The 24,927-nt window shown below is 40.2% G+C and overlaps 51 non-coding genes across 51 annotated transcripts; all 51 read right to left on the bottom strand.

Moving 5' to 3' along the window:
• Positions 1-243: 243 nt before the first annotated feature.
• Positions 244-317, bottom strand: trnai-aau. Its single transcript has one exon. It is a non-coding gene; the product is annotated as a tRNA-Ile (tRNA).
• Positions 318-627: 310 nt separating this feature from the next.
• trnai-aau lies at positions 628-701 on the bottom strand. The gene has a single exon. It is a non-coding gene; the product is annotated as a tRNA-Ile (tRNA).
• Positions 702-1,007: 306 nt separating this feature from the next.
• Positions 1,008-1,081, bottom strand: trnai-aau. The gene has a single exon. It is a non-coding gene; the product is annotated as a tRNA-Ile (tRNA).
• Positions 1,082-1,391: 310 nt separating this feature from the next.
• Positions 1,392-1,465, bottom strand: trnai-aau. The gene has a single exon. It is a non-coding gene; the product is annotated as a tRNA-Ile (tRNA).
• Positions 1,466-1,771: 306 nt separating this feature from the next.
• Positions 1,772-1,845, bottom strand: trnai-aau. Its single transcript has one exon. It is a non-coding gene; the product is annotated as a tRNA-Ile (tRNA).
• Positions 1,846-2,534: 689 nt separating this feature from the next.
• On the bottom strand, positions 2,535-2,608 carry trnai-aau. The gene has a single exon. It is a non-coding gene; the product is annotated as a tRNA-Ile (tRNA).
• A 689-nt stretch (positions 2,609-3,297) lies between these two features.
• trnai-aau lies at positions 3,298-3,371 on the bottom strand. Its single transcript has one exon. It is a non-coding gene; the product is annotated as a tRNA-Ile (tRNA).
• Positions 3,372-3,681: 310 nt separating this feature from the next.
• On the bottom strand, positions 3,682-3,755 carry trnai-aau. The gene has a single exon. It is a non-coding gene; the product is annotated as a tRNA-Ile (tRNA).
• A 690-nt stretch (positions 3,756-4,445) lies between these two features.
• On the bottom strand, positions 4,446-4,519 carry trnai-aau. Its single transcript has one exon. It is a non-coding gene; the product is annotated as a tRNA-Ile (tRNA).
• Positions 4,520-4,828: 309 nt separating this feature from the next.
• trnai-aau lies at positions 4,829-4,902 on the bottom strand. The gene has a single exon. It is a non-coding gene; the product is annotated as a tRNA-Ile (tRNA).
• A 306-nt stretch (positions 4,903-5,208) lies between these two features.
• Positions 5,209-5,282, bottom strand: trnai-aau. The gene has a single exon. It is a non-coding gene; the product is annotated as a tRNA-Ile (tRNA).
• A 688-nt stretch (positions 5,283-5,970) lies between these two features.
• On the bottom strand, positions 5,971-6,044 carry trnan-auu. Its single transcript has one exon. It is a non-coding gene; the product is annotated as a tRNA-Asn (tRNA).
• A 688-nt stretch (positions 6,045-6,732) lies between these two features.
• Positions 6,733-6,806, bottom strand: trnai-aau. Its single transcript has one exon. It is a non-coding gene; the product is annotated as a tRNA-Ile (tRNA).
• Positions 6,807-7,115: 309 nt separating this feature from the next.
• On the bottom strand, positions 7,116-7,189 carry trnai-aau. Its single transcript has one exon. It is a non-coding gene; the product is annotated as a tRNA-Ile (tRNA).
• Positions 7,190-7,498: 309 nt separating this feature from the next.
• Positions 7,499-7,572, bottom strand: trnai-aau. The gene has a single exon. It is a non-coding gene; the product is annotated as a tRNA-Ile (tRNA).
• Positions 7,573-7,878: 306 nt separating this feature from the next.
• Positions 7,879-7,952, bottom strand: trnai-aau. The gene has a single exon. It is a non-coding gene; the product is annotated as a tRNA-Ile (tRNA).
• Positions 7,953-8,641: 689 nt separating this feature from the next.
• On the bottom strand, positions 8,642-8,715 carry trnai-aau. The gene has a single exon. It is a non-coding gene; the product is annotated as a tRNA-Ile (tRNA).
• A 310-nt stretch (positions 8,716-9,025) lies between these two features.
• On the bottom strand, positions 9,026-9,099 carry trnai-aau. The gene has a single exon. It is a non-coding gene; the product is annotated as a tRNA-Ile (tRNA).
• A 306-nt stretch (positions 9,100-9,405) lies between these two features.
• trnai-aau lies at positions 9,406-9,479 on the bottom strand. Its single transcript has one exon. It is a non-coding gene; the product is annotated as a tRNA-Ile (tRNA).
• Positions 9,480-10,172: 693 nt separating this feature from the next.
• trnai-aau lies at positions 10,173-10,246 on the bottom strand. Its single transcript has one exon. It is a non-coding gene; the product is annotated as a tRNA-Ile (tRNA).
• Positions 10,247-10,552: 306 nt separating this feature from the next.
• Positions 10,553-10,626, bottom strand: trnai-aau. The gene has a single exon. It is a non-coding gene; the product is annotated as a tRNA-Ile (tRNA).
• Positions 10,627-10,933: 307 nt separating this feature from the next.
• trnai-aau lies at positions 10,934-11,007 on the bottom strand. The gene has a single exon. It is a non-coding gene; the product is annotated as a tRNA-Ile (tRNA).
• A 308-nt stretch (positions 11,008-11,315) lies between these two features.
• Positions 11,316-11,389, bottom strand: trnai-aau. The gene has a single exon. It is a non-coding gene; the product is annotated as a tRNA-Ile (tRNA).
• Positions 11,390-12,461: 1,072 nt separating this feature from the next.
• trnai-aau lies at positions 12,462-12,535 on the bottom strand. The gene has a single exon. It is a non-coding gene; the product is annotated as a tRNA-Ile (tRNA).
• A 306-nt stretch (positions 12,536-12,841) lies between these two features.
• Positions 12,842-12,915, bottom strand: trnai-aau. Its single transcript has one exon. It is a non-coding gene; the product is annotated as a tRNA-Ile (tRNA).
• A 307-nt stretch (positions 12,916-13,222) lies between these two features.
• Positions 13,223-13,296, bottom strand: trnai-aau. The gene has a single exon. It is a non-coding gene; the product is annotated as a tRNA-Ile (tRNA).
• Positions 13,297-13,600: 304 nt separating this feature from the next.
• Positions 13,601-13,674, bottom strand: trnai-aau. Its single transcript has one exon. It is a non-coding gene; the product is annotated as a tRNA-Ile (tRNA).
• Positions 13,675-13,983: 309 nt separating this feature from the next.
• trnai-aau lies at positions 13,984-14,057 on the bottom strand. The gene has a single exon. It is a non-coding gene; the product is annotated as a tRNA-Ile (tRNA).
• Positions 14,058-14,367: 310 nt separating this feature from the next.
• Positions 14,368-14,441, bottom strand: trnai-aau. The gene has a single exon. It is a non-coding gene; the product is annotated as a tRNA-Ile (tRNA).
• A 306-nt stretch (positions 14,442-14,747) lies between these two features.
• trnai-aau lies at positions 14,748-14,821 on the bottom strand. Its single transcript has one exon. It is a non-coding gene; the product is annotated as a tRNA-Ile (tRNA).
• Positions 14,822-15,130: 309 nt separating this feature from the next.
• Positions 15,131-15,204, bottom strand: trnai-aau. The gene has a single exon. It is a non-coding gene; the product is annotated as a tRNA-Ile (tRNA).
• Positions 15,205-15,510: 306 nt separating this feature from the next.
• trnai-aau lies at positions 15,511-15,584 on the bottom strand. The gene has a single exon. It is a non-coding gene; the product is annotated as a tRNA-Ile (tRNA).
• Positions 15,585-15,894: 310 nt separating this feature from the next.
• On the bottom strand, positions 15,895-15,968 carry trnai-aau. Its single transcript has one exon. It is a non-coding gene; the product is annotated as a tRNA-Ile (tRNA).
• Positions 15,969-16,277: 309 nt separating this feature from the next.
• On the bottom strand, positions 16,278-16,351 carry trnai-aau. Its single transcript has one exon. It is a non-coding gene; the product is annotated as a tRNA-Ile (tRNA).
• A 311-nt stretch (positions 16,352-16,662) lies between these two features.
• trnai-aau lies at positions 16,663-16,736 on the bottom strand. Its single transcript has one exon. It is a non-coding gene; the product is annotated as a tRNA-Ile (tRNA).
• A 307-nt stretch (positions 16,737-17,043) lies between these two features.
• trnai-aau lies at positions 17,044-17,117 on the bottom strand. The gene has a single exon. It is a non-coding gene; the product is annotated as a tRNA-Ile (tRNA).
• A 687-nt stretch (positions 17,118-17,804) lies between these two features.
• On the bottom strand, positions 17,805-17,878 carry trnai-aau. Its single transcript has one exon. It is a non-coding gene; the product is annotated as a tRNA-Ile (tRNA).
• A 310-nt stretch (positions 17,879-18,188) lies between these two features.
• trnai-aau lies at positions 18,189-18,262 on the bottom strand. The gene has a single exon. It is a non-coding gene; the product is annotated as a tRNA-Ile (tRNA).
• Positions 18,263-18,569: 307 nt separating this feature from the next.
• Positions 18,570-18,643, bottom strand: trnai-aau. The gene has a single exon. It is a non-coding gene; the product is annotated as a tRNA-Ile (tRNA).
• Positions 18,644-18,950: 307 nt separating this feature from the next.
• Positions 18,951-19,024, bottom strand: trnai-aau. The gene has a single exon. It is a non-coding gene; the product is annotated as a tRNA-Ile (tRNA).
• Positions 19,025-20,088: 1,064 nt separating this feature from the next.
• On the bottom strand, positions 20,089-20,162 carry trnai-aau. Its single transcript has one exon. It is a non-coding gene; the product is annotated as a tRNA-Ile (tRNA).
• A 306-nt stretch (positions 20,163-20,468) lies between these two features.
• Positions 20,469-20,542, bottom strand: trnai-aau. The gene has a single exon. It is a non-coding gene; the product is annotated as a tRNA-Ile (tRNA).
• Positions 20,543-20,848: 306 nt separating this feature from the next.
• Positions 20,849-20,922, bottom strand: trnai-aau. The gene has a single exon. It is a non-coding gene; the product is annotated as a tRNA-Ile (tRNA).
• A 306-nt stretch (positions 20,923-21,228) lies between these two features.
• On the bottom strand, positions 21,229-21,302 carry trnai-aau. Its single transcript has one exon. It is a non-coding gene; the product is annotated as a tRNA-Ile (tRNA).
• A 310-nt stretch (positions 21,303-21,612) lies between these two features.
• Positions 21,613-21,686, bottom strand: trnai-aau. The gene has a single exon. It is a non-coding gene; the product is annotated as a tRNA-Ile (tRNA).
• Positions 21,687-21,994: 308 nt separating this feature from the next.
• On the bottom strand, positions 21,995-22,068 carry trnai-aau. Its single transcript has one exon. It is a non-coding gene; the product is annotated as a tRNA-Ile (tRNA).
• A 685-nt stretch (positions 22,069-22,753) lies between these two features.
• Positions 22,754-22,827, bottom strand: trnai-aau. Its single transcript has one exon. It is a non-coding gene; the product is annotated as a tRNA-Ile (tRNA).
• A 307-nt stretch (positions 22,828-23,134) lies between these two features.
• trnai-aau lies at positions 23,135-23,208 on the bottom strand. Its single transcript has one exon. It is a non-coding gene; the product is annotated as a tRNA-Ile (tRNA).
• Positions 23,209-23,512: 304 nt separating this feature from the next.
• On the bottom strand, positions 23,513-23,586 carry trnai-aau. Its single transcript has one exon. It is a non-coding gene; the product is annotated as a tRNA-Ile (tRNA).
• Positions 23,587-24,270: 684 nt separating this feature from the next.
• Positions 24,271-24,344, bottom strand: trnai-aau. The gene has a single exon. It is a non-coding gene; the product is annotated as a tRNA-Ile (tRNA).
• A 306-nt stretch (positions 24,345-24,650) lies between these two features.
• On the bottom strand, positions 24,651-24,724 carry trnai-aau. Its single transcript has one exon. It is a non-coding gene; the product is annotated as a tRNA-Ile (tRNA).
• Between the last annotated feature and the right edge of the window lie 203 nt (positions 24,725-24,927).

Raw genomic sequence — 24,927 nt, 5'->3', positions numbered from 1 at the left:
GAACTCACTCGCACATCGTTTTCTAAAAGTCATAGACCGCACCAGAGAAACAGTTGAGAAAATACCTAGTGCTCAGGACGGGTATCGAACAAACGACCTTCGATTTATTAGCAAATCAGCTAACCGGCCTTGTGTGATAAATTGGGAATTTGATTATCTTTATCTCCAAGGCAAAGTCTCAATTTAAAAAAGTTTTCTAAACGTAATAGACAGCAACATAGAAACAGTCGTTAAAATATGTCTTGGCCAGTACGGGTATCGAACCCGCGACCTTCGCGTTATTAGCACGACGCTCTAACCAACTGAGCTAACCGGCCTTGAGAGTACTGTGGAAATGTGCATTGTAGAAAGTTGCGTACCACTATATACAAGGTGAGAAAAGACTCACTCGCACATAGTTTTCTAAAAGTCATAGACCGCACCAGAGAAACAGTCGAGAAAATACCTAGTGCTCAGGACGGGTATCGAACAAACGACCTTCGATTTATTAGCAAATCAGCTAACCGGCCTTGTGTGATAAATTGGGAATTTGATTATCTTTACTTTATCCAAGGTTAAGTCTCAATTTAAAAAAAGTTGTCTAAACGAAATAGACAGCAACATAGAAACAGTCGTTAAAATATGTCTTGGCCAGTACGGGTATCGAACCCACGACCTTCGCGTTATTAGCACGACGCTCTAACCAACTGAGCTAACCGGCCTTGAGAGTATTGTAGAAATTTGCATTGTAGAAATTTGCGTACCACTATATACAAGGTGAGAAAAGACTCACTTGCATATCGTTTTCTAAAAGTCATAGACCGCACCAGAGAAACAGTCGAGAAAATACCTAGTGCTCAGGACGGGTATCGAACAAACAACCTTCGATTTATTAGCAAATCAGCTAACCGGCCTTGTGTGATAAATTGGGAATTTGATTATCTTTATCTCCAAGGCAAAGTCTCAATTTAAAAAAGTTTTCTAAACGTAATAGACAGCAACATAGAAACAGTCGTTAAAATATGTCTTGGCCAGTACGGGTATCGAACCCGCGACCTTCGCGTTATTAGCACGACGCTCTAACCAACTGAGCTAACCGGCCTTGAGAGTACTGTGGAAATGTGCATAGTAGAAAGTTGCGTACCACTATATACAAGGTGAGAAAAGACTCACTCGCACATAGTTTTCTAAAAGTCATAGACCGCACCAGAGAAACAGTCGAGAAAATACCTAGTGCTCAGGACGGGTATCGAACAAACGACCTTCGATTTATTAGCAAATCAGCTAACCGGCCTTGTGTGATAAATTGGGAATTTGATTATCTTTACTTTATCCAAGGTAAAGTCTCAATTTAAAAAAAGTTGTCTAAACGTAATAGACAGCAACATAGAAACAGTCGTTAAAATATGTCTTGGCCAGTACGGGTATCGAACCCGCGACCTTCGCGTTATTAGCACAACGCTCTAACCAACTGAGCTAACCGGCCTTGAGAGTATTGTAGAAATTTGCATTGTAGAAATTTGCGTACCACTATATACAAGGTGAGAAAAGACTCACTCGCACATCGTTTTCTAAAAGTCATAGACCGCACCAGAGAAACAGTCGAGAAAATACCTAATGCTCAGGACGGGTATCGAACAAACAACCTTCGATTTATTAGCAAATCAGCTAACCGGCCTTGTGTGATAAATTGGGAATTTGATTATCTTTATCTCCAAGGCAAAGTCTCAATTTAAAAAAGTTTTCTAAACGTAATAGACAGCAACATAGAAACAGTCGTTAAAATATGTCTTGGCCAGTACGGGTATCGAACCCGCGACCTTCGCGTTATTAGCACGACGCTCTAACCAACTGAGCTAACCGGCCTTGAGAGTATTGTTGAAATTTGCATTGTAGAAATTTGCGTACCACTATATACAAGGTGAGAAAAGACTCACTCGCACATAGTTTTCTAAAAGTCATAGACCGCACCAGAGAAACAGTCGAGAAAATACCTAATGCTCAGGACGGGTATCGAACAAACGACCTTCGATTTATTAGCAAATCAGCTAACCGGCCTTGTGTGATAAATTGGGAATTTGATTATCTTTACTTTATCCAAGGTTAAGTCTCAATTTAAAAAAGTTGTCTAAACGAAATAGACAGCAACATAGAAACAGTCGTTAAAATATGTCTTGGCCAGTACGGGTATCGAACCCGCGACCTTCGCGTTATTAGCACGACGCTCTAACAAACTGAGCTAACCGGCCTTGAGAGTATTGTAGAAATTTGCATTGTAGAAATTTGCGTACCACTATATACAAGGTGAGAAAAGACTCACTTGCACATAGTTTTCTAAAAGTCATAGACCGCACCAGAGAAACAGTCGAGAAAATACCTAGTGCTCAGGACGGGTATCGAACAAACGACCTTCGATTTATTAGCAAATCAGCTAACCGGCCTTGTGTGATAAATTGGGAATTTGATTATCTTTATCTCCAAGGCTAAGTCTCAATTTAAAAAAGTTTTCTAAACGTAATAGACAGCAACATAGAAACAGTCGTTAAAATATGTCTTGGCCAGTACGGGTATCGAACCCGCGACCTTCGCGTTATTAGCACGACGCTCTAACCAACTGAGCTAACCGGCCTTGAGAGTACTGTGGAAATTTGCATTGTAGAAAGTTGCGTACCACTATATACAAGGTGAGAAAAGACTCACTCGCACATAGTTTTCTAAAAGTCATAGACCGCACCAGAGAAACAGTCGAGAAAATACCTAGTGCTCAGGACGGGTATCGAACAAACGACCTTCGATTTATTAGCAAATCAGCTAACCGGCCTTGTGTGATAAATTGGGAATTTGATTATCTTTACTTTATCCAAGGTTAAGTCTCAATTTAAAAAAGTTGTCTAAACGAAATAGACAGCAACATAGAAACAGTCGTAAAAATATGTCTTGGCCAGTACGGGTATCGAACCCACGACCTTCGCGTTATTAGCACAACGCTCTAACCAACTGAGCTAACCGGCCTTGAGAGTATTGTAGAAATGTGCATTGTAGAAATTTGCGTACCACTATATACAAGGTGAGAAAAGACTCACTTGCATATAGTTTTCTAAAAGTCATAGACCGCACCTGAGAAACAGTCGAGAAAATACCTAATGCTCAGGACGGGTATCGAACAAACAACCTTCGATTTATTAGCAAATCAGCTAACCGGCCTTGTGTGATAAATTGGGAATTTGATTATCTTTATCTCCAAGGCAAAGTCTCAATTTAAAAAAGTTTTCTAAACGTAATAGACAGCAACATAGAAACAGTCGTTAAAATATGTCTTGGCCAGTACGGGTATCGAACCCACGACCTTCGCGTTATTAGCACGACGCTCTAACCAACTGAGCTAACCGGCCTTGAGAGTATTGTAGAAATTTGCATTGTAGAAAGTTGCGTACCACTATATACAAGGTGAGAAAAGACTCACTCGCACATAGTTTTCTAAAAGTCATAGACCGCACCAGAGAAACAGTCGAGAAAATACCTAATGCTCAGGACGGGTATCGAACAAACGACCTTCGATTTATTAGCAAATCAGCTAACCGGCCTTGTGTGATAAATTGGGAATTTGATTATCTTTACTTTATCCAAGGCTAAAGTCTCAATTTAAAAAAGTTGTCTAAACGTAATAGACAGCAACATAGAAACAGTCGTTAAAATATGTCTTGGCCAGTACGGGTATCGAACCCGCGACCTTCGCGTTATTAGCACGACGCTCTAACCAACTGAGCTAACCGGCCTTGAGAGTACTGTAGAAATTTGCATTGTAGAAATTGCGTACCACTATATACAAGGTGAGAAAAGACTCACTCGCACATAGTTTTCTAAAAGTCATAGACCGCACCAGAGAAACAGTCGAGAAAATACCTAGTGCTCAGGACGGGTATCGAACAAACGACCTTCGATTTATTAGCAAATCAGCTAACCGGCCTTGTGTGATAAATTGGGAATTTGATTATCTTTACTTTATCCAAGGCTAAGTCTCAATTTAAAAAAAGTTGTCTAAATGAAATAGACAGCAACATAGAAACAGTCGTTAAAATATGTCTTGGCCAGTACGGGTATCGAAGCCGCGACCTTCGCGTTATTAGCACAACGCTCTAACCAACTGAGCTAACCGGCCTTGAGAGTATTGTAGAAATTTGCAATGTAGAAATTTGCATACCACTATATACAAGGTGAGAAAAGACTCACTCGCACATAGTTTTCTAAAAGTCATAGACCGCACCAGAGAAACAGTCGAGAAAATACCTAATGCTCAGGACGGGTATCGAACAAACAACCTTCGATTTATTAGCAAATCAGCTAACCGGCCTTGTGTGATAAATTGGGAATTTGATTATCTTTACTCTCCAAGGCAAAGTCTCAATTTAAAAAAGTTTTCTAAACGTAATAGACAGCAACATAGAAACAGTCGTTAAAATATGTCTTGGCCAGTACGGGTATCGAACCCGCGACCTTCGCGTTATTAGCACGACGCTCTAACCAACTGAGCTAACCGGCCTTGAGAGTACTGTGGAAATTTGCATTGTAGAAAGTTGCGTACCACTATATACAAGGTGAGAAAAGACTCACTCGCACATAGTTTTCTAAAAGTCATAGACCGCACCAGAGAAACAGTCGAGAAAATACCTAATGCTCAGGACGGGTATCGAACAAACAACCTTCGATTTATTAGCAAATCAGCTAACCGGCCTTGTGTGATAAATTGGGAATTTGATTATCTTTACTTTATCCAAGGCAAAGTCTCAATTTAAAAAAGTTGTCTAAACGTAATAGACAGCAACATAGAAACAGTCGTTAAAATATGTCTTGGCCAGTACGGGTATCGAACCCGCGACCTTCGCGTTATTAGCACGACGCTCTAACCAACTGAGCTAACCGGCCTTGAGAGTACTGTGGAAATTTGCATTGTAGAAATTTGCGTACCACTATATACAAGGTGAGAAAAGACTCACTCGCACATAGTTTTCTAAAAGTCATAGACCGCACCAGAGAAACAGTCGAGAAAATACCTAGTGCTCAGGACGGGTATCAAACAAACGACCTTCGATTTATTAGCAAATCAGCTAACCGGCCTTGTGTGATAAATTGGGAATTTGATTATCTTTATCTCCAAGGCAAAGTCTCAATTTAAAAAAGTTTTCTAAACGTAATAGACAGCAACATAGAAACAGTCGTTAAAATATGTCTTGGCCAGTACGGGTATCGAACCCGCGACCTTCGCGTTATTAGCACGACGCTCTAACCAACTGAGCTAACCGGCCTTGAGAGTACTGTGGAAATTTGCATTGTAGAAAGTTGCGTACCACTATATACAAGGTGAGAAAAGACTCACTCGCACATAGTTTTCTAAAAGTCATAGACCGCACCAGAGAAACAGTCGAGAAAATACCTAATGCTCAGGACGGGTATCGAACAAACGACCTTCGATTTATTAGCAAATCAGCTAACCGGCCTTGTGTGATAAATTGGGAATTTGATTATCTTTACTTTATCCAAGGCAAAGTCTCAATTTAAAAAAGTTGTCTAAACGAAATAGACAGCAACATAGAAACAGTCGTTAAAATATGTCTTGGCCAGTACGGTATCGAACCCGCGACCTTCGCGTTATTAGCACAACGCTCTAACCAACTGAGCTAACCGGCCTTGAGAGTATTGTAGAAATGTGCATTGTAGAAATTTGCGTACCACTATATACAAGGTGAGAAAAGACTCACTTGCATATAGTTTTCTAAAAGTCATAGACCGCACCTGAGAAACAGTCGAGAAAATACCTAATGCTCAGGACGGGTATCGAACAAACAACCTTCGATTTATTAGCAAATCAGCTAACCGGCCTTGTGTGATAAATTGGGAATTTGATTATCTTTATCTCCAAGGCAAAGTCTCAATTTAAAAAAGTTTTCTAAACGTAATAGACAGCAACATAGAAACAGTCGTTAAATTATGTCTTGGCCAGTACGGGTATCGAACCCGCGACCTTCGCATTAATAGCACGACGCTCTAACCAACTGAGCTAACCGGCCTTGAGAGTACTGTGGAAATGTGCATAGTAGAAAGTTGCGTACCACTATATACAAGGTGAGAAAGACTCACTCGCACATAGTTTTCTAAAAGTCATAGACCGCACCAGAGAAACAGTTGAGAAAATACCTAGTGCTCAGGACGGGTATCGAACAAACAACCTTCGATTTATTAGCAAATCAGCTAACCGGCCTTGTGTGATAAATTGGGAATTTGATTATCTTTACTTTATCCAAGGTTAAGTCTCAATTTAAAAAAAGTTGTCTAAACGAAATAGACAGCAACATAGAAACAGTCGTTAAAATATGTCTTGGCCAGTACGGTATCGAACCCGCGACCTTCGCGTTATTAGCACAACGCTCTAACCAACTGAGCTAACCGGCCTTGAGAGTATTGTAGAAATTTGCATTGTAGAAATTTGCGTACCACTATATACACGGTGAGAAAAGACTCACTCGCACATAGTTTTCTAAAAGTCATAGACCGCACCAGAGAAACAGTCGAGAAAATACCTAGTGCTCAGGACGGGTATCGAACAAACGACCTTCGATTTATTAGCAAATCAGCTAACCGGCCTTGTGTGATAAATTGGGAATTTGATTATCTTTATCTCCAAGGCAAAGTCTCAATTTAAAAAAGTTTTCTAAACGTAATAGACAGCAACATAGAAACAGTCGTTAAAATATGTCTTGGCCAGTACGGGTATCGAACCCACAACCTTCGCGTTATTAGCACGACGCTCTAACCAACTGAGCTAACCGGCCTTGAGAGTACTGTGGAAATGTGCATAGTAGAAAGTTGCGTACCACTATATACAAGGTGAGAAAAGACTCACTCGCACATAGTTTTCTAAAAGTCATAGACCGCACCAGAGAAACAGTCGAGAAAATACCTAATGCTCAGGACGGGTATCGAACAAACAACCTTCGATTTATTAGCAAATCAGCTAACCGGCCTTGTGTGATAAATTGGGAATTTGATTATCTTTACTTTATCCAAGGCAAAGTCTCAATTTAAAAAAGTTGTCTAAACGTAATAGACAGCAACATAGAAACAGTCGTTAAAATATGTCTTGGCCAGTACGGGTATCGAACCCGCGACCTTCGCGTTATTAGCACGACGCTCTAACCAACTGAGCTAACCGGCCTTGAGAGTACTGTAGAAATTTGCATTGTAGAAATTTGCGTACCACTATATACAAGGTGAGAAAAGACTCACTCGCACATAGTTTTCTAAAAGTCATAGACCGCACCAGAGAAACAGTCGAGAAAATACCTAATGCTCAGGACGGGTATCGAACAAACGACCTTCGATTTATTAGCAAATCAGCTAACCGGCCTTGTGTGATAAATTGGGAATTTGATTATCTTTACTTTATCCAAGGCAAAGTCTCAATTTAAAAAAGTTTTCTAAACGTAATAGACAGCAACATAGAAACAGTCGTAAAAATATGTCTTGGCCAGTACGGGTATCGAACCCGCGACCTTCGCGTTATTAGCACAACGCTCTAACCAACTGAGCTAACCGGCCTTGAGAGTATTGTAGAAATGTGCATTGTAGAAATTTGCGTACCACTATATACAAGGTGAGAAAAGACTCACTTGCATATAGTTTTCTAAAAGTCATAGACCGCACCTGAGAAACAGTCGAGAAAATACCTAATGCTCAGGACGGGTATCGAACAAACAACCTTCGATTTATTAGCAAATCAGCTAACCGGCCTTGTGTGATAAATTGGGAATTTGATTATCTTTATCTCCAAGGCAAAGTCTCAATTTAAAAAAGTTTTCTAAACGTAATAGACAGCAACATAGAAACAGTCGTTAAAATATGTCTTGGCCAGTACGGGTATCGAACCCGCGACCTTCGCGTTATTAGCACGACGCTCTAACCAACTGAGCTAACCGGCCTTGAGAGTACTGTGGAAATTTGCATTGTAGAAAGTTGCGTACCACTATATACAAGGTGAGAAAAGACTCACTTGCACATAGTTTTCTAAAAGTCATAGACCGCACCAGAGAAACAGTCGAGAAAATACCTAGTGCTCAGGACGGGTATCGAACAAACAACCTTCGATTTATTAGCAAATCAGCTAACCGGCCTTGTGTGATAAATTGGGAATTTGATTATCTTTACTTTATCCAAGGTAAAGTCTCAATTTAAAAAAGTAGTCTAAACGTAATAGACAGCAACATAGAAACAGTCGTTAAAATATGTATTGGCCAGTACGGATATCGAACCCGCGACCTTCGCGTTATTAGCACGACGCTCTAACCAACTGAGCTAACAGGCCTTGAGAGTATTGTAGAAATTTGCATTGTAGAAATTTGCGTACCACTATATACACGGTGAGAAAAGACTCACTCGCACATAGTTTTCTAAAAGTCATAGACCGCACCACAGAAACAGTCGAGAAAATACCTAGTGCTCAGGACGGGTATCAAACAAACGACCTTCGATTTATTAGCAAATCAGCTAACCGGCCTTGTGTGATAAATTGGGAATTTGATTATCTTTATCTCCAAGGCAAAGTCTCAATTTAAAAAAGTTTTCTAAACGTAATAGACAGCAACATAGAAACAGTCGTTAAAATATGTCTTGGCCAGTACGGGTATCGAACCCGCAACCTTCGCGTTATTAGCACGACGCTCTAACCAACTGAGCTAACCGGCCTTGAGAGTACTGTGGAAATTTGCATTGTAGAAAGTTGCGTACCACTATATACAAGGTGAGAAAAGACTCACTCGCACATAGTTTTCTAAAAGTCATAGACCGCACCAGAGAAACAGTCGAGAAAATACCTAGTGCTCAGGACGGGTATCGAACAAACGACCTTCGATTTATTAGCAAATCAGCTAACCGGCCTTGTGTGATAAATTGGGAATTTGATTATCTTTACTTTATCCAAGGCTAAGTCTCAATTTAAAAAAAGTTTTCTAAACGTAATAGACAGCAACATAGAAACAGTCGTTAAAATATGTCTTGGCCAGTACGGGTATCGAACCCGCGACCTTCGCGTTATTAGCACGACGCTCTAACCAACTGAGCTAACCGGCCTTGAGAGTATTGTAGAAATTTGCATTGTAGAAATTTGCGTACCACTATATACAAGGTGAGAAAAGACTCACTCGCACATAGTTTTCTAAAAGTCATAGACCGCACCAGAGAAACAGTCGAGAAAATACCTAGTGCTCAGGACGGGTATCGAACAAACGACCTTCGATTTATTAGCAAATCAGCTAACCGGCCTTGTGTGATAAATTGGGAATTTGATTATCTTTATCTCCAAGGCAAAGTCTCAATTTAAAAAAGTTTTCTAAACGTAATAGACAGCAACATAGAAACAGTCGTTAAAATATGTCTTGGCCAGTACGGGTATCGAACCCGCGACCTTCGCGTTATTAGCACGACGCTCTAACCAACTGAGCTAACCGGCCTTGAGAGTACTGTAGAAATTTGCATTGTAGAAAGTTGCGTACCACTATATACAAGGTGAGAAAAGACTCACTCGCACATAGTTTTCTAAAAGTCATAGACCGCACCAGAGAAACAGTCGAGAAAATACCTAGTGCTCAGGACGGGTATCGAACAAACGACCTTCGATTTATTAGCAAATCAGCTAACCGGCCTTGTGTGATAAATTGGGAATTTGATTATCTTTACTTTATCCAAGGCAAAGTCTCAATTTAAAAAAGTTGTCTAAACGAAATAGACAGCAACATAGAAACAGTCGTTAAAATATGTCTTGGCCAGTACGGGTATCGAACCCGCGACCTTCGCGTTATTAGCACAACGCTCTAACAAACTGAGCTAACCGGCCTTGAGAGTACTGTAGAAATTTGCATTGTAGAAATTTGCGTACCACTATATACAAGGTGAGAAAAGACTCACTTGCACATAGTTTTCTAAAAGTCATAGACCGCACCAGAGAAACAGTCGAGAAAATACCTAGTGCTCAGGACGGGTATCGAACAAACGACCTTCGATTTATTAGCAAATCAGCTAACCGGCCTTGTGTGATAAATTGGGAATTTGATTATCTTTACTTTATCCAAGGCTAAGTCTCAATTTAAAAAAAGTTTTCTAAACGTAATAGACAGCAACATAGAAACAGTCGTTAAAATATGTCTTGGCCAGTACGGGTATCGAACCCGCGACCTTCGCGTTATTAGCACGACGCTCTAACCAACTGAGCTAACCGGCCTTGAGAGTATTGTAGAAATTTGCATTGTAGAAATTTGCGTACCACTATATACAAGGTGAGAAAAGACTCACTTGCATATCGTTTTCTAAAAGTCATAGACCGCACCAGAGAAACAGTCGAGAAAATACCTAATGCTCAGGACGGGTATCGAACAAACAACCTTCGATTTATTAGCAAATCAGCTAACCGGCCTTGTGTGATAAATTGGGAATTTGATTATCTTTATCTCCAAGGCAAAGTCTCAATTTAAAAAAGTTTTCTAAACGTAATAGACAGCAACATAGAAACAGTCGTTAAAATATGTCTTGGCCAGTACGGGTATCGAACCCGCGACCTTCGCGTTATTAGCACGACGCTCTAACCAACTGAGCTAACCGGCCTTGAGAGTACTGTAGAAATGTGCATTGTAGAAAGTTGCGTACTACTATACAAGGTGAGAAAAGACTCACTCGCACATAGTTTTCTAAAAGTCATAGACCGCACCAGAGAAACAGTCGAGAAAATACCTAATGCTCAGGACGGGTATCGAACAAACGACCTTCGATTTATTAGCAAATCAGCTAACCGGCCTTGTGTGATAAATTGGGAATTTGATTATCTTTACTCTCCAAGGCTAAAGTCTCAATTTAAAAAAGTTTGTCTAAACGTAATAGACAGCAACATAGAAACAGTCGTTAAAATATGTCTTGGCCAGTACGGGTATCGAACCCGCGACCTTCGCGTTATTAGCACGACGCTCTAACCAACTGAGCTAACCGGCCTTGAGAGTACTGTGGAAATTTGCATTGTAGAAATTGCGTACCACTATATACAAGGTGAGAAAAGACTCACTTGCACATAGTTTTCTAAAAGTCATAGACCGCACCAGAGAAACAGTCGAGAAAATACCTAGTGCTCAGGACGGGTATCGAACAAACGACCTTCGATTTATTAGCAAATCAGCTAACCGGCCTTGTGTGATAAATTGGGAATTTGATTATCTTTACTTTATCCAAGGCTAAAGTCTCAATTTAAAAAAGTTTCTAAACGTAATAGACAGCAACATAGAAACAGTCGTTAAAATATGTCTTGGCCAGTACGGGTATCGAACCCGCGACCTTCGCGTTATTAGCACGACGCTCTAACCAACTGAGCTAACCGGCCTTGAGAGTACTGTAGAAATTTGCATTGTAGAAATTTGCGTACCACTATATACAAGGTGAGAAAAGACTCACTCGCACATAGTTTTCTAAAAGTCATAGACCGCACCAGAGAAACAGTCGAGAAAATACCTAATGCTCAGGACGGGTATCGAACAAACGACCTTCGATTTATTAGCAAATCAGCTAACCGGCCTTGTGTGATAAATTGGGAATTTGATTATCTTTACTTTATCCAAGGCTAAAGTCTCAATTTAAAAAAGTTTTCTAAACGAAATAGACAGCAACATAGAAACAGTCGTAAAAATATGTCTTGGCCAGTACGGGTATCGAACCCAAGACCTTCGCGTTATTAGCACAACGCTCTAACCAACTGAGCTAACCGGCCTTGAGAGTACTGTAGAAATGTGCATTGTAGAAATTTGCGTACCACTATACAAGGTGAGAAAAGACTCACTCGCACATAGTTTTCTAAAAGTCATAGACCGCACCAGAGAAACAGTCGAGAAAATACCTAGTGCTCAGGACGGGTATCGAACAAACAACCTTCGATTTATTAGCAAATCAGCTAACCGGCCTTGTGTGATAAATTGGGAATTTGATTATCTTTACTCTCCAAGGCTAAGTCTCAATTTAAAAAAGTTTTCTAAACGTAATAGACAGCAACATAGAAACAGTCGTTAAAATATGTCTTGGCCAGTACGGGTATCGAACCTGCAACCTTCGCGTTATTAGCACGACGCTCTAACCAACTGAGCTAACCGGCCTTGAGAGTATTGTAGAAATTTGCATTGTAGAAATTTGCGTACCACTATATACAAGGTGAGAAAAGACTCACTCGCACATAGTTTTCTAAAAGTCATAGACCGCACCAGAGAAACAGTCGAGAAAATACCTAATGCTCAGGACGGGTATCGAACAAACAACCTTCGATTTATTAGCAAATCAGCTAACCGGCCTTGTGTGATAAATTGGGAATTTGATTATCTTTACTTTATCCAAGGCAAAGTCTCAATTTAAAAAAGTTTTCTAAACGTAATAGACAGCAACATAGAAACAGTCGTTAAAATATGTCTTGGCCAGTACGGGTATCGAACCCGCGACCTTCGCGTTATTAGCACGACGCTCTAACCAACTGAGCTAACCGGCCTTGAGAGTATTGTAGAAATTTGCATTGTAGAAATTTGCGTACCACTATATACAAGGTGAGAAAAGACTCACTCGCACATAGTTTTCTAAAAGTCATAGACCGCACCAGAGAAACAGTCGAGAAAATACCTAATGCTCAGGACGGGTATCGAACAAACAACCTTCGATTTATTAGCAAATCAGCTAACCGGCCTTGTGTGATAAATTGGGAATTTGATTATCTTTATCTCCAAGGCAAAGTCTCAATTTAAAAAAGTTTTCTAAACGTAATAGACAGCAACATAGAAACAGTCGTTAAAATATGTCTTGGCCAGTACGGGTATTGAACCCGCGACCTTCGCGTTATTAGCACGACGCTCTAACCAACTGAGCTAACCGGCCTTGAGAATACTGTAGAAATGTGCATTGTAGAAAGTTGCGTACTACTATACAAGGTGAGAAAAGACTCACTCGCACATAGTTTTCTAAAAGTCATAGACCGCACCAGAGAAACAGTCGAGAAAATACCTAATGCTCAGGACGGGTATCGAACAAACAACCTTCGATTTATTAGCAAATCAGCTAACCGGCCTTGTGTGATAAATTGGGAATTTGATTATCTTTACTTTATCCAAGGTTAAGTCTCAATTTAAAAAAGTTTTCTAAACGAAATAGACAGCAACATAGAAACAGTCGTTAAAATATGTCTTGGCCAGTACGGGTATCGAACCCGCGACCTTCGCGTTATTAGCACAACGCTCTAACCAACTGAGCTAACCGGCCTTGAGAGTATTGTAGAAATTTGCATTGTAGAAATTTGCGTACCACTATACAAGGTGAGAAAAGACTCACTCGCACATAGTTTTCTAAAAGTCATAGACCGCACCAGAGAAACAGTCGAGAAAATACCTAATGCTCAGGACGGGTATCGAACAAACAACCTTCGATTTATTAGCAAATCAGCTAACCGGCCTTGTGTGATAAATTGGGAATTTGATTATCTTTATCTCCAAGGCAAAGTCTCAATTTAAAAAAGTTTTCTAAACGTAATAGACAGCAACATAGAAACAGTCGTTAAAATATGTCTTGGCCAGTACGGGTATCGAACCCACGACCTTCGCGTTATTAGCACGACGCTCTAACCAACTGAGCTAACCGGCCTTGAGAGTACTGTGGAAATTTGCATTGTAGAAAGTTGCGTACCACTATATACAAGGTGAGAAAAGACTCACTCGCACATAGTTTTCTAAAAGTCATAGACCGCACCAGAGAAACAGTCGAGAAAATACCTAATGCTCAGGACGGGTATCGAACAAACGACCTTCGATTTATTAGCAAATCAGCTAACCGGCCTTGTGTGATAAATTGGGAATTTGATTATCTTTATCTACCAAGGCTAAGTCTCAATTTAAAAAAGTTTGTCTAAACGTAAATAGACAGCAACATAGAAACAGTCGTTAAAATATGTCTTGGCCAGTACGGGTATCGAACCCGCGACCTTCGCGTTATTAGCACGACGCTCTAACCAACTGAGCTAACCGGCCTTGAGAGTACTGTAGAAATTTGCATTGTAGAAAGTTGCGTACCACTATATACAAGGTGAGAAAAGACTCACTTGCACATAGTTTTCTAAAAGTCATAGACCGCACCAGAGAAACAGTCGAGAAAATACCTAGTGCTCAGGACGGGTATCGAACAAACGACCTTCGATTTATTAGCAAATCAGCTAACCGGCCTTGTGTGATAAATTGGGAATTTGATTATCTTTACTTTATCCAAGGCTAAGTCTCAATTTAAAAAAAGTTGTCTAAACGAAATAGACAGCAACATAGAAACAGTCGTAAAAATATGTCTTGGCCAGTACGGGTATCGAACCCGCGACCTTCGCGTTATTAGCACGACGCTCTAACCAACTGAGCTAACCGGCCTTGAGAGTATTGTAGAAATGTGCATTGTAGAAATTTGCGTACCACTATATACAAGGTGAGAAAAGACTCACTCGCACATAGTTTTCTAAAAGTCATAGACCGCACCACAGAAACAGTCGAGAAAATACCTAGTGTTCAGGACGGGTATCGAACAAACAACCTTCGATTTATTAGCAAATCAGCTAACCGGCCTTGTGTGATAAATTGGGAATTTGATTATCTTTATCTCCAAGGCAAAGTCTCAATTTAAAAAAGTTTTCTAAACGTAATAGACAGCAACATAGAAACAGTCGTTAAAATATGTCTTGGCCAGTACGGGTATCGAACCCGCGACCTTCGCGTTATTAGCACGACGCTCTAACCAACTGAGCTAACCGGCCTTGAGAGTACTGTAGAAATGTGCATTGTAGAAAGTTGCGTACCACTATATACAAGGTGAGAAAAACTCACTCGCACATAGTTTTCTAAAAGTCATAGACCGCACCACAGAAACAGTCGAGAAAATACCTAGTGCTCAGGACGGGTATCAAACAAACGACGTTCGATTTATTAGCAAATCAGCTAACCGGCCTTGTGTGATAAATTGGGAATTTGATTATCTTTACTTTATCCAAGGCTAAGTCTCAATTTAAAAAAGTTTGTCTAAACGTAATAGACAGCAACATAGAAACAGTCGTTAAAATATGTCTTGGCCAGTACGGGTATCGAACCCGCGACCTTCGCGTTATTAGCACAACGCTCTAACCAACTGAGCTAACCGGCCTTGAGAGTATTGTAGAAATGTGCATTGTAGAAATTTGCGTACCACTATATACAAGGTGAGAAAAGACTCACTTGCATATAGTTTTCTAAAAGTCATAGACCGCACCAGAGAAACAGTCGAGAAAATACCTAGTGCTCAGGACGGGTATCGAACAAACAACCTTCGATTTATTAGCAAATCAGCTAACCGGCCTTGTGTGATAAATTGGGAATTTGATTATCTTTATCTCCAAGGCAAAGTCTCAATTTAAAAAAGTTTTCTAAACGTAATAGACAGCAACATAGAAACAGTCGTTAAAATATGTCTTGGCCAGTACGGGTATCGAACCCGCGACCTTCGCGTTATTAGCACGACGCTCTAACCAACTGAGCTAACCGGCCTTGAGAGTACTGTAGAAATTTGCATTGTAGAAAGTTGCGTACCACTATATACAAGGTGAGAAAAGACTCACTCGCACATAGTTTTCTAAAAGTCATAGACCGCACCAGAGAAACAGTCGAGAAAATACCTAGTGCTCAGGACGGGTATCGAACAAACGACCTTCGATTTATTAGCAAATCAGCTAACCGGCCTTGTGTGATAAATTGGGAATTTGATTATCTTTACTTTATCCAAGGTTAAGTCTCAATTTAAAAAAAGTTTTCTAAACGAAATAGACAGCAACATAGAAACAGTCGTTAAAATATGTCTTGGCCAGTACGGGTATCGAACCCGCGACCTTCGCGTTATTAGCACAACGCTCTAACCAACTGAGCTAACCGGCCTTGAGAGTACTGTAGAAATTTGCATTGTAGAAATTTGCGTACCACTATATACAAGGTGAGAAAAGACTCACTTGCACATAGTTTTCTAAAAGTCATAGACCGCACCAGAGAAACAGTCGAGAAAATACCTAGTGCTCAGGACGGGTATCGAACAAACGACCTTCGATTTATTAGCAAATCAGCTAACCGGCCTTGTGTGATAAATTGGGAATTTGATTATCTTTACTCTTCCAAGGCTAAGTCTCAATTTAAAAAAAGTTTTCTAAACGAAATAGACAGCAACATAGAAACAGTCGTTAAAATATGTCTTGGCCAGTACGGGTATCGAACCCGCAACCTTCGCGTTATTAGCACGACGCTCTAACCAACTGAGCTAACCGGCCTTGAGAGTACTGTAGAAATTTGCATTGTAGAAAGTTGCGTACCACTATATACAAGGTGAGAAAAGACTCACTCGCACATAGTTTTCTAAAAGTCATAGACCGCACCAGAGAAACAGTCGAGAAAATACCTAGTGCTCAGGACGGGTATCGAACAAACGACCTTCGATTTATTAGCAAATCAGCTAACCGGCCTTGTGTGATAAATTGGGAATTTGATTATCTTTACTTTATCCAAGGCTAAAGTCTCAATTTAAAAAAAGTTTTCTAAACGTAATAGACAGCAACATAGAAACAGTCGTTAAAATATGTCTTGGCCAGTACGGGTATCGAACCCGCGACCTTCGCGTTATTAGCACGACGCTCTAACCAACTGAGCTAACCGGCCTTGAGAGTACTGTAGAAATTTGCATTGTAGAAATTTGCGTACCACTATATACAAGGTGAGAAAAGACTCACTTGCACATAGTTTTCTAAAAGTCATAGACCGCACCAGAGAAACAGTCGAGAAAATACCTAATGCTCAGGACGGGTATCGAACAAACGACCTTCGATTTATTAGCAAATCAGCTAACCGGCCTTGTGTGATAAATTGGGAATTTGATTATCTTTACTCTCCAAGGCTAAGTCTCAATTTAAAAAAGTTTTCTAAACGTAATAGACAGCAACATAGAAACAGTCGTTAAAATATGTCTTGGCCAGTACGGGTATCGAACCCGCGACCTTCGCGTTATTAGCACGACGCTCTAACCAACTGAGCTAACCGGCCTTGAGAGTACTGTAGAAATTTGCATTGTAGAAAGTTGCGTACCACTATATACAAGGTGAGAAAAGACTCACTCGCACATAGTTTTCTAAAAGTCATAGACCGCACCAGAGAAACAGTCGAGAAAATACCTAATGCTCAGGACGGGTATCGAACAAACGACCTTCGATTTATTAGCAAATCAGCTAACCGGCCTTGTGTGATAAATTGGGAATTTGATTATCTTTACTTTATCCAAGGCTAAGTCTCAATTTAAAAAAAGTTTTCTAAACGTAATAGACAGCAACATAGAAACAGTCGTTAAAATATGTCTTGGCCAGTACGGTATCGAACCCGCGACCTTCGCGTTATTAGCACAACGCTCTAACCAACTGAGCTAACCGGCCTTGAGAGTATTGTAGAAATTTGCATTGTAGAAATTTGCGTACCACTATACAAGGTGAGAAAAGACTCACTCGCACATAGTTTTCTAAAAGTCATAGACCGCACCAGAGAAACAGTCGAGAAAATACCTAGTGCTCAGGACGGGTATCGAACAAACAACCTTCGATTTATTAGCAAATCAGCTAACCGGCCTTGTGTGATAAATTGGGAATTTGATTATCTTTATCTCCAAGGCAAAGTCTCAATTTAAAAAAGTTTTCTAAACGTAATAGACAGCAACATAGAAACAGTCGTTAAAATATGTCTTGGCCAGTACGGGTATCGAACCCGCGACCTTCGCGTTATTAGCACGACGCTCTAACCAACTGAGCTAACCGGCCTTGAGAGTACTGTAGAAATTTGCATTGTAGAAAGTTGCGTACCACTATATACAAGGTGAGAAAAGACTCACTCGCACATAGTTTTCTAAAAGTCATAGACCGCACCAGAGAAACAGTCGAGAAAATACCTAATGCTCAGGACGGGTATCGAACAAACGACCTTCGATTTATTAGCAAATCAGCTAACCGGCCTTGTGTGATAAATTGGGAATTTGATTATCTTTACTTTATCCAAGGCAAAGTCTCAATTTAAAAAAAGTTTTCTAAACGAAATAGACAGCAACATAGAAACAGTCGTTAAAATATGTCTTGGCCAGTACGGGTATCGAACCCGCGACCTTCGCGTTATTAGCACGACGCTCTAACCAACTGAGCTAACCGGCCTTGAGAGTATTGTAGAAATTTGCATTGTAGAAATTTGCGTACCACTATATACAAGGTGAGAAAAGACTCACTCGCACATAGTTTTCTAAAAGTCATAGACCGCACCAGAGAAACAGTCGAGAAAATACCTAGTGCTCAGGACGGGTATCGAACAAACAACCTTCGATTTATTAGCAAATCAGCTAACCGGCCTTGTGTGATAAATTGGGAATTTGATTATCTTTACTCTCCAAGGCAAAGTCTCAATTTAAAAAAGTTTTCTAAACGTAATAGACAGCAACATAGAAACAGTCGTTAAAATATGTCTTGGCCAGTACGGGTATCGAACCCGCAACCTTCGCGTTATTAGCACGACGCTCTAACCAACTGAGCTAACCGGCCTTGAGAGTACTGTAGAAATTTGCATTGTAGAAAGTTGCGTACCACTATACAAGGTGAGAAAAGACTCACTCGCACATAGTTTTCTAAAAGTCATAGACCGCACCACAGAAACAGTCGAGAAAATACCTAGTGCTCAGGACGGGTATCAAACAAACAACGTTCGATTTATTAGCAAATCAGCTAACCGGCCTTGTGTGATAAATTGGGAATTTGATTATCTTTACTTTATCCAAGGCAAAGTCTCAATTTAAAAAAGTTTTCTAAACGTAATAGACAGCAACATAGAAACAGTCGTAAAAATATGTCTTGGCCAGTACGGGTATCGAACCCGCGACCTTCGCGTTATTAGCACGACGCTCTAACCAACTGAGCTAACCGGCCTTGAGAGTATTGTAGAAATGTGCATTGTAGAAATTTGCGTACCACTATATACAAGGTGAGAAAAGACTCACTTGCATATAGTTTTCTAAAAGTCATAGACCGCACCTGAGAAACAGTCGAGAAAATACCTAATGCTCAGGACGGGTATCGAACAAACAACCTTCGATTTATTAGCAAATCAGCTAACCGGCCTTGTGTGATAAATTGGGAATTTGATTATCTTTATCTCCAAGGCAAAGTCTCAATTTAAAAAAGTTTTCTAAACGTAATAGACAGCAACATAGAAACAGTCGTTAAAATATGTCTTGGCCAGTACGGGTATCGAACCTGCAACCTTCACTTTATTAGCACGACGCTCTAACCAACTGAGCTAACCGGCCTTGAAAGTGCTGTAGAAATGTGCATTGTAGAAAGTTGCGTACTACTATACAAGGTGAGAAAAGACTCACTCGCACATAGTTTTCTAAAAGTCATAGACCGCACCACAGAAACAGTCGAGAAAATACCTAGTGTTCAGGACGGGTATCAAACAAACGACCTTCGCTTTATTAGCAAATCAGCTAACCGGCCTTGTGTGATAAATTGGGAATTTGATTATCTTTATCTCCAAGGCAAAGTCTCAATTTAAAAAAGTTGTCTAAACGAAATAGACAGCAACATAGAAACAGTCGTTAAAATATGTCTTGGCCAGTACGGGTATCGAACCCGCGACCTTCGCGTTATTAGCACGACGCTCTAACAAACTGAGCTAACCAGCCTTGAGAGCAATGTAGAAATTTGCATAGTAGAAATTTGCGTACCACTATATATACAGTGAGAAAAGACTCACTTGCATATCGTTTTCTAAAAGTCATAGACCGCACCAGAGAAACAGTCGAGAAAATACCTAATGCTCACGACGGGTATCGAACAAACAACCTTCGATTTATTAGCAAATCAGCTAACCGGCCTTGTGTGATAAATTGGGAATTTGATTATCTTTATCTCCAAGGCAAAGTCTCAATTTAAAAAAGTTTTCTAAACGTAATAGACAGCAACATAGAAACAGTCGTTAAAATATGTCTTGGCCAGTACGGGTATCGAACCCGCGACCTTCGCGTTATTAGCACGACGCTCTAACCAACTGAGCTAACCGGCCTTGAGAGTACTGTGGAAATTTGCATTGTAGAAATTTGCGTACCACTATATACAAGGTGAGAAAAGACTCACTTGCACATAGTTTTCTAAAAGTCATAGACCGCACCAGAGAAACAGTCGAGAAAATACCTAATGCTCAGGACGGGTATCGAACAAACGACCTTCGATTTATTAGCAAATCAGCTAACCGGCCTTGTGTGATAAATTGGGAATTTGATTATCTTTATCTCCAAGGCAAAGTCTCAATTTAAAAAAGTTTTCTAAACGTAATAGACAGCAACATAGAAACAGTCGTTAAAATATGTCTTGGCCAGTACGGGTATCGAACCCGCGACCTTCGCGTTATTAGCACAACGCTCTAACCAACTGAGCTAACCGGCCTTGAGAGTATTGTAGAAATTTGCATTGTAGAAATTTGCGTACCACTATACAAGGTGAGAAAAGACTCACTCGCACATAGTTTTCTAAAAGTCATAGACCGCACCAGAGAAACAGTCGAGAAAATACCTAGTGCTCAGGACGGGTATCGAACAAACGACCTTCGATTTATTAGCAAATCAGCTAACCGGCCTTGTGTGATAAATTGGGAATTTGATTATCTTTACTTTATCCAAGGTTAAGTCTCAATTTAAAAAAGTTTCTAAACGTAATAGACAGCAACATAGAAACAGTCGTTAAAATATGTCTTGGCCAGTACGGGTATCGAACCCGCGACCTTCGCGTTATTAGCACAACGCTCTAACCAACTGAGCTAACCGGCCTTGAGAGTATTGTAGAAATGTGCATTGTAGAAATTTGCGTACCACTATATACAAGGTGAGAAAAGACTCACTTGCATATAGTTTTCTAAAAGTCATAGACCGCACCAGAGAAACAGTCGAGAAAATACCTAGTGCTCAGGACGGGTATCGAACAAACAACCTTCGATTTATTAGCAAATCAGCTAACCGGCCTTGTGTGATAAATTGGGAATTTGATTATCTTTATCTCCAAGGCAAAGTCTCAATTTAAAAAAGTTTTCTAAACGTAATAGACAGCAACATAGAAACAGTCGTTAAAATATGTCTTGGCCAGTACGGGTATCGAACCCGCGACCTTCGCGTTATTAGCACGACGCTCTAACCAACTGAGCTAACCGGCCTTGAGAGTACTGTGGAAATGTGCATAGTAGAAAGTTGCGTACCACTATATACAAGGTGAGAAAAGACTCACTCGCACATAGTTTTCTAAAAGTCATAGACCGCACCAGAGAAACAGTCGAGAAAATACCTAGTGCTCAGGACGGGTATCGAACAAACGACCTTCGATTTATTAGCAAATCAGCTAACCGGCCTTGTGTGATAAATTGGGAATTTGATTATCTTTACTTTATCCAAGGTTAAGTCTCAATTTAAAAAAAGTTGTCTAAACGAAATAGACAGCAACATAGAAACAGTCGTTAAAATATGTCTTGGCCAGTACGGGTATCGAACCCGCGACCTTCGCATTATTAGCACGACGCTCTAACCAACTGAGCTAACCGGCCTTGAGAGTATTGTAGAAATTTGCATAGTAGAAATTTGCGTACCACTATATACAAGGTGAGAAAAGACTCACTCGCACATCGTTTTCTAAAAGTCATAGACCGCACCAGAGAAACAGTCGAGAAAATACCTAGTGCTCAGGACGGGTATCGAACAAACGACCTTCGATTTATTAGCAAATCAGCTAATCGGCCTTGTGTGATAAATTGGGAATTTGATTATCTTTACTCTCCAAGGCTAAGTCTCAATTTAAAAAAAGTTTTCTAAACGTAATAGACAGCAACATAGAAACAGTCGTTAAAATATGTCTTGGCCAGTACGGGTATCGAACCCGCGACCTTCGCGTTATTAGCACAACGCTCTAACCAACTGAGCTAACCGGCCTTGAGAGTATTGTAGAAATTTGCATTGTAGAAATTTGCGTACCACTATACAAGGTGAGAAAAGACTCACTCGCACATAGTTTTCTAAAAGTCATAGACCGCACCAGAGAAACAGTCGAGAAAATACCTAATGCTCAGGACGGGTATCGAACAAACAACCTTCGATTTATTAGCAAATCAGCTAACCGGCCTTGTGTGATAAATTGGGAATTTGATTATCTTTACTTTATCCAAGGTTAAGTCTCAATTTAAAAAAAGTTGTCTAAACGAAATAGACAGCAACATAGAAACAGTCGTTAAAATATGTCTTGGCCAGTACGGTATCGAACCCGCGACCTTCGCGTTATTAGCACAACGCTCTAACCAACTGAGCTAACCGGCCTTGAGAGTATTGTAGAAATTTGCATTGTAGAAATTTGCGTACCACTATACAAGGTGAGAAAAGACTCACTCGCACATAGTTTTCTAAAAGTCATAGACCGCACCAGAGAAACAGTCGAGAAAATACCTAATGCTCAGGACGGGTATCGAACAAACAACCTTCGATTTATTAGCAAATCAGCTAACCGGCCTTGTGTGATAAATTGGGAATTTGATTATCTTTATCTCCAAGGCAAAGTCTCAATTTAAAAAAGTTTTCTAAACGTAATAGACAGCAACATAGAAACAGTCGTTAAAATATGTCTTGGCCAGTACGGGTATCGAACCCACAACCTTCGCGTTATTAGCACGACGCTCTAACCAACTGAGCTAACCGGCCTTGAGAGTATTGTTGAAATTTGCATTGTAGAAATTTGCGTACCACTATACAAGGTGAGAAAAGACTCACTCGCACATAGTTTTCTAAAAGTCATAGACCGCACCAGAGAAACAGTCGAGAAAATACCTAATGCTCAGGACGGGTATCGAACAAACGACCTTCGATTTATTAGCAAATCAGCTAACCGGCTTTGTGTGATAAATTGGGAATTTGATTATCTTTACTTTATCCAAGGCAAAGTCTCAATTTAAAAAAGTTTTCTAAACGAAATAGACAGCAACATAGAAACAGTCGTTAAAATATGTCTTGGCCAGTACGGGTATCGAACCCGCGACCTTCGCGTTATTAGCACAACGCTCTAACCAACTGAGCTAACCGGCCTTGAGAGTACTGTAGAAATTTGCATTGTAGAAATTTGCGTACCACTATACAAGGTGAGAAAAGACTCACTCGCACATAGTTTTCTAAAAGTCATAGACCGCACCAGAGAAACAGTCGAGAAAATACCTAGTGCTCAGGACGGGTATCGAACAAACGACCTTCGATTTATTAGCAAATCAGCTAACCGGCCTTGTGTGATAAATTGGGAATTTGATTATCTTTATCTCCAAGGCAAAGTCTCAATTTAAAAAAGTTTTCTAAACGTAATAGACAGCAACATAGAAACAGTCGTTAAAATATGTCTTGGCCAGTACGGGTATTGAACCCGCGACCTTCGCGTTATTAGCACGACGCTCTAACCAACTGAGCTAACCGGCCTTGAGAATACTGTAGAAATGTGCATTGTAGAAAGTTGCGTACTACTATACAAGGTGAGAAAAGACTCACTTGCATATAGTTTTCTAAAAGTCATAGACCGCACCTGAGAAACAGTCGAGAAAATACCTAGTGCTCAGGACGGGTATCGAACAAACGACCTTCGATTTATTAGCAAATCAGCTAACCGGCCTTGTGTGATAAATTGGGAATTTGATTATCTTTACTTTATCCAAGGTTAAGTCTCAATTTAAAAAAGTTGTCTAAACGAAATAGACAGCAACATAGAAACAGTCGTTAAAATATGTCTTGGCCAGTACGGTATCGAACCCGCGACCTTTGCGTTATTAGCACAACGCTCTAACCAACTGAGCTAACCGGCCTTGAGAGTATTGTAGAAATTTGCATAGTAGAAAGTTGCGTACCACTATACAAGGTGAGAAAAGACTCACTCGCACATAGTTTTCTAAAAGTCATAGACCGCACCAGAGAAACAGTCGAGAAAATACCTAGTGCTCAGGACAGGTATCGAACAAACAACCTTCGATTTATTAGCAAATCAGCTAACCGGCCTTGTGTGATAAATTGGGAATTTGATTATCTTTATCTCCAAGGCAAAGTCTCAATTTAAAAAGGTTTTCTAAACGTAATAGAGAGCAACATAGAAACAGTCGTTAAAATATGTCTTGGCCAGTACGGGTATCGAACCCGCGACCTTCGCGTTATTAGCACGACGCTCTAACCAACTGAGCTAACCGGCCTTGAGAGTACTGTGGAAATGTGCATATTAGAAAGTTGCGTACCACTATATACAAGGTGAGAAAAGACTCACTCGCACATAGTTTTCTAAAAGTCATAGACCGCACCACAGAAACAGTTGAGAAAATACCTAGTGCTCAGGACGGGTATCGAACAAACGACCTTCGATTTATTAGCAAATCAGCTAACCGGCCTTGTGTGATAAATTGGGAATTTGATTATCTTTATCTCCAAGGCAAAGTCTCAATTTAAAAAAGTTTTCTAAACGTAATAGACAGCAACATAGAAACAGTTGTAAAAATATGTCTTGGCCAGTACGGGTATCGAACCCGCGACCTTCGCGTTATTAGCACGACACTCTAACCAACTGAGCTAACCGGCCTTGAGAGTATTGTAGAAATGTGCATTGTAGATATTTGCGTACCACTATATACAAGGTGAGAAAAGACTCAATCGCACATAGTTTTCTAAAAGTCATAGACCGCACCAGAGAAACAGTCAAAAAAATACCTAGTGCTCAGGACGGGTATCGAACAAACAACCTTCGATTTATTAGCAAATCAGCTAACCGGCCTTGTGTGATAA

Source organism: Coregonus clupeaformis, unplaced genomic scaffold (genome assembly GCF_020615455.1).
Source record: "Coregonus clupeaformis isolate EN_2021a unplaced genomic scaffold, ASM2061545v1 scaf4088, whole genome shotgun sequence".
Classification (NCBI taxonomy): domain Eukaryota; kingdom Metazoa; phylum Chordata; class Actinopteri; order Salmoniformes; family Salmonidae; genus Coregonus; species Coregonus clupeaformis.
Note: the sequence above shows the minus strand (reverse complement) of the source record. Positions and strands in the feature narration are given on the sequence as shown.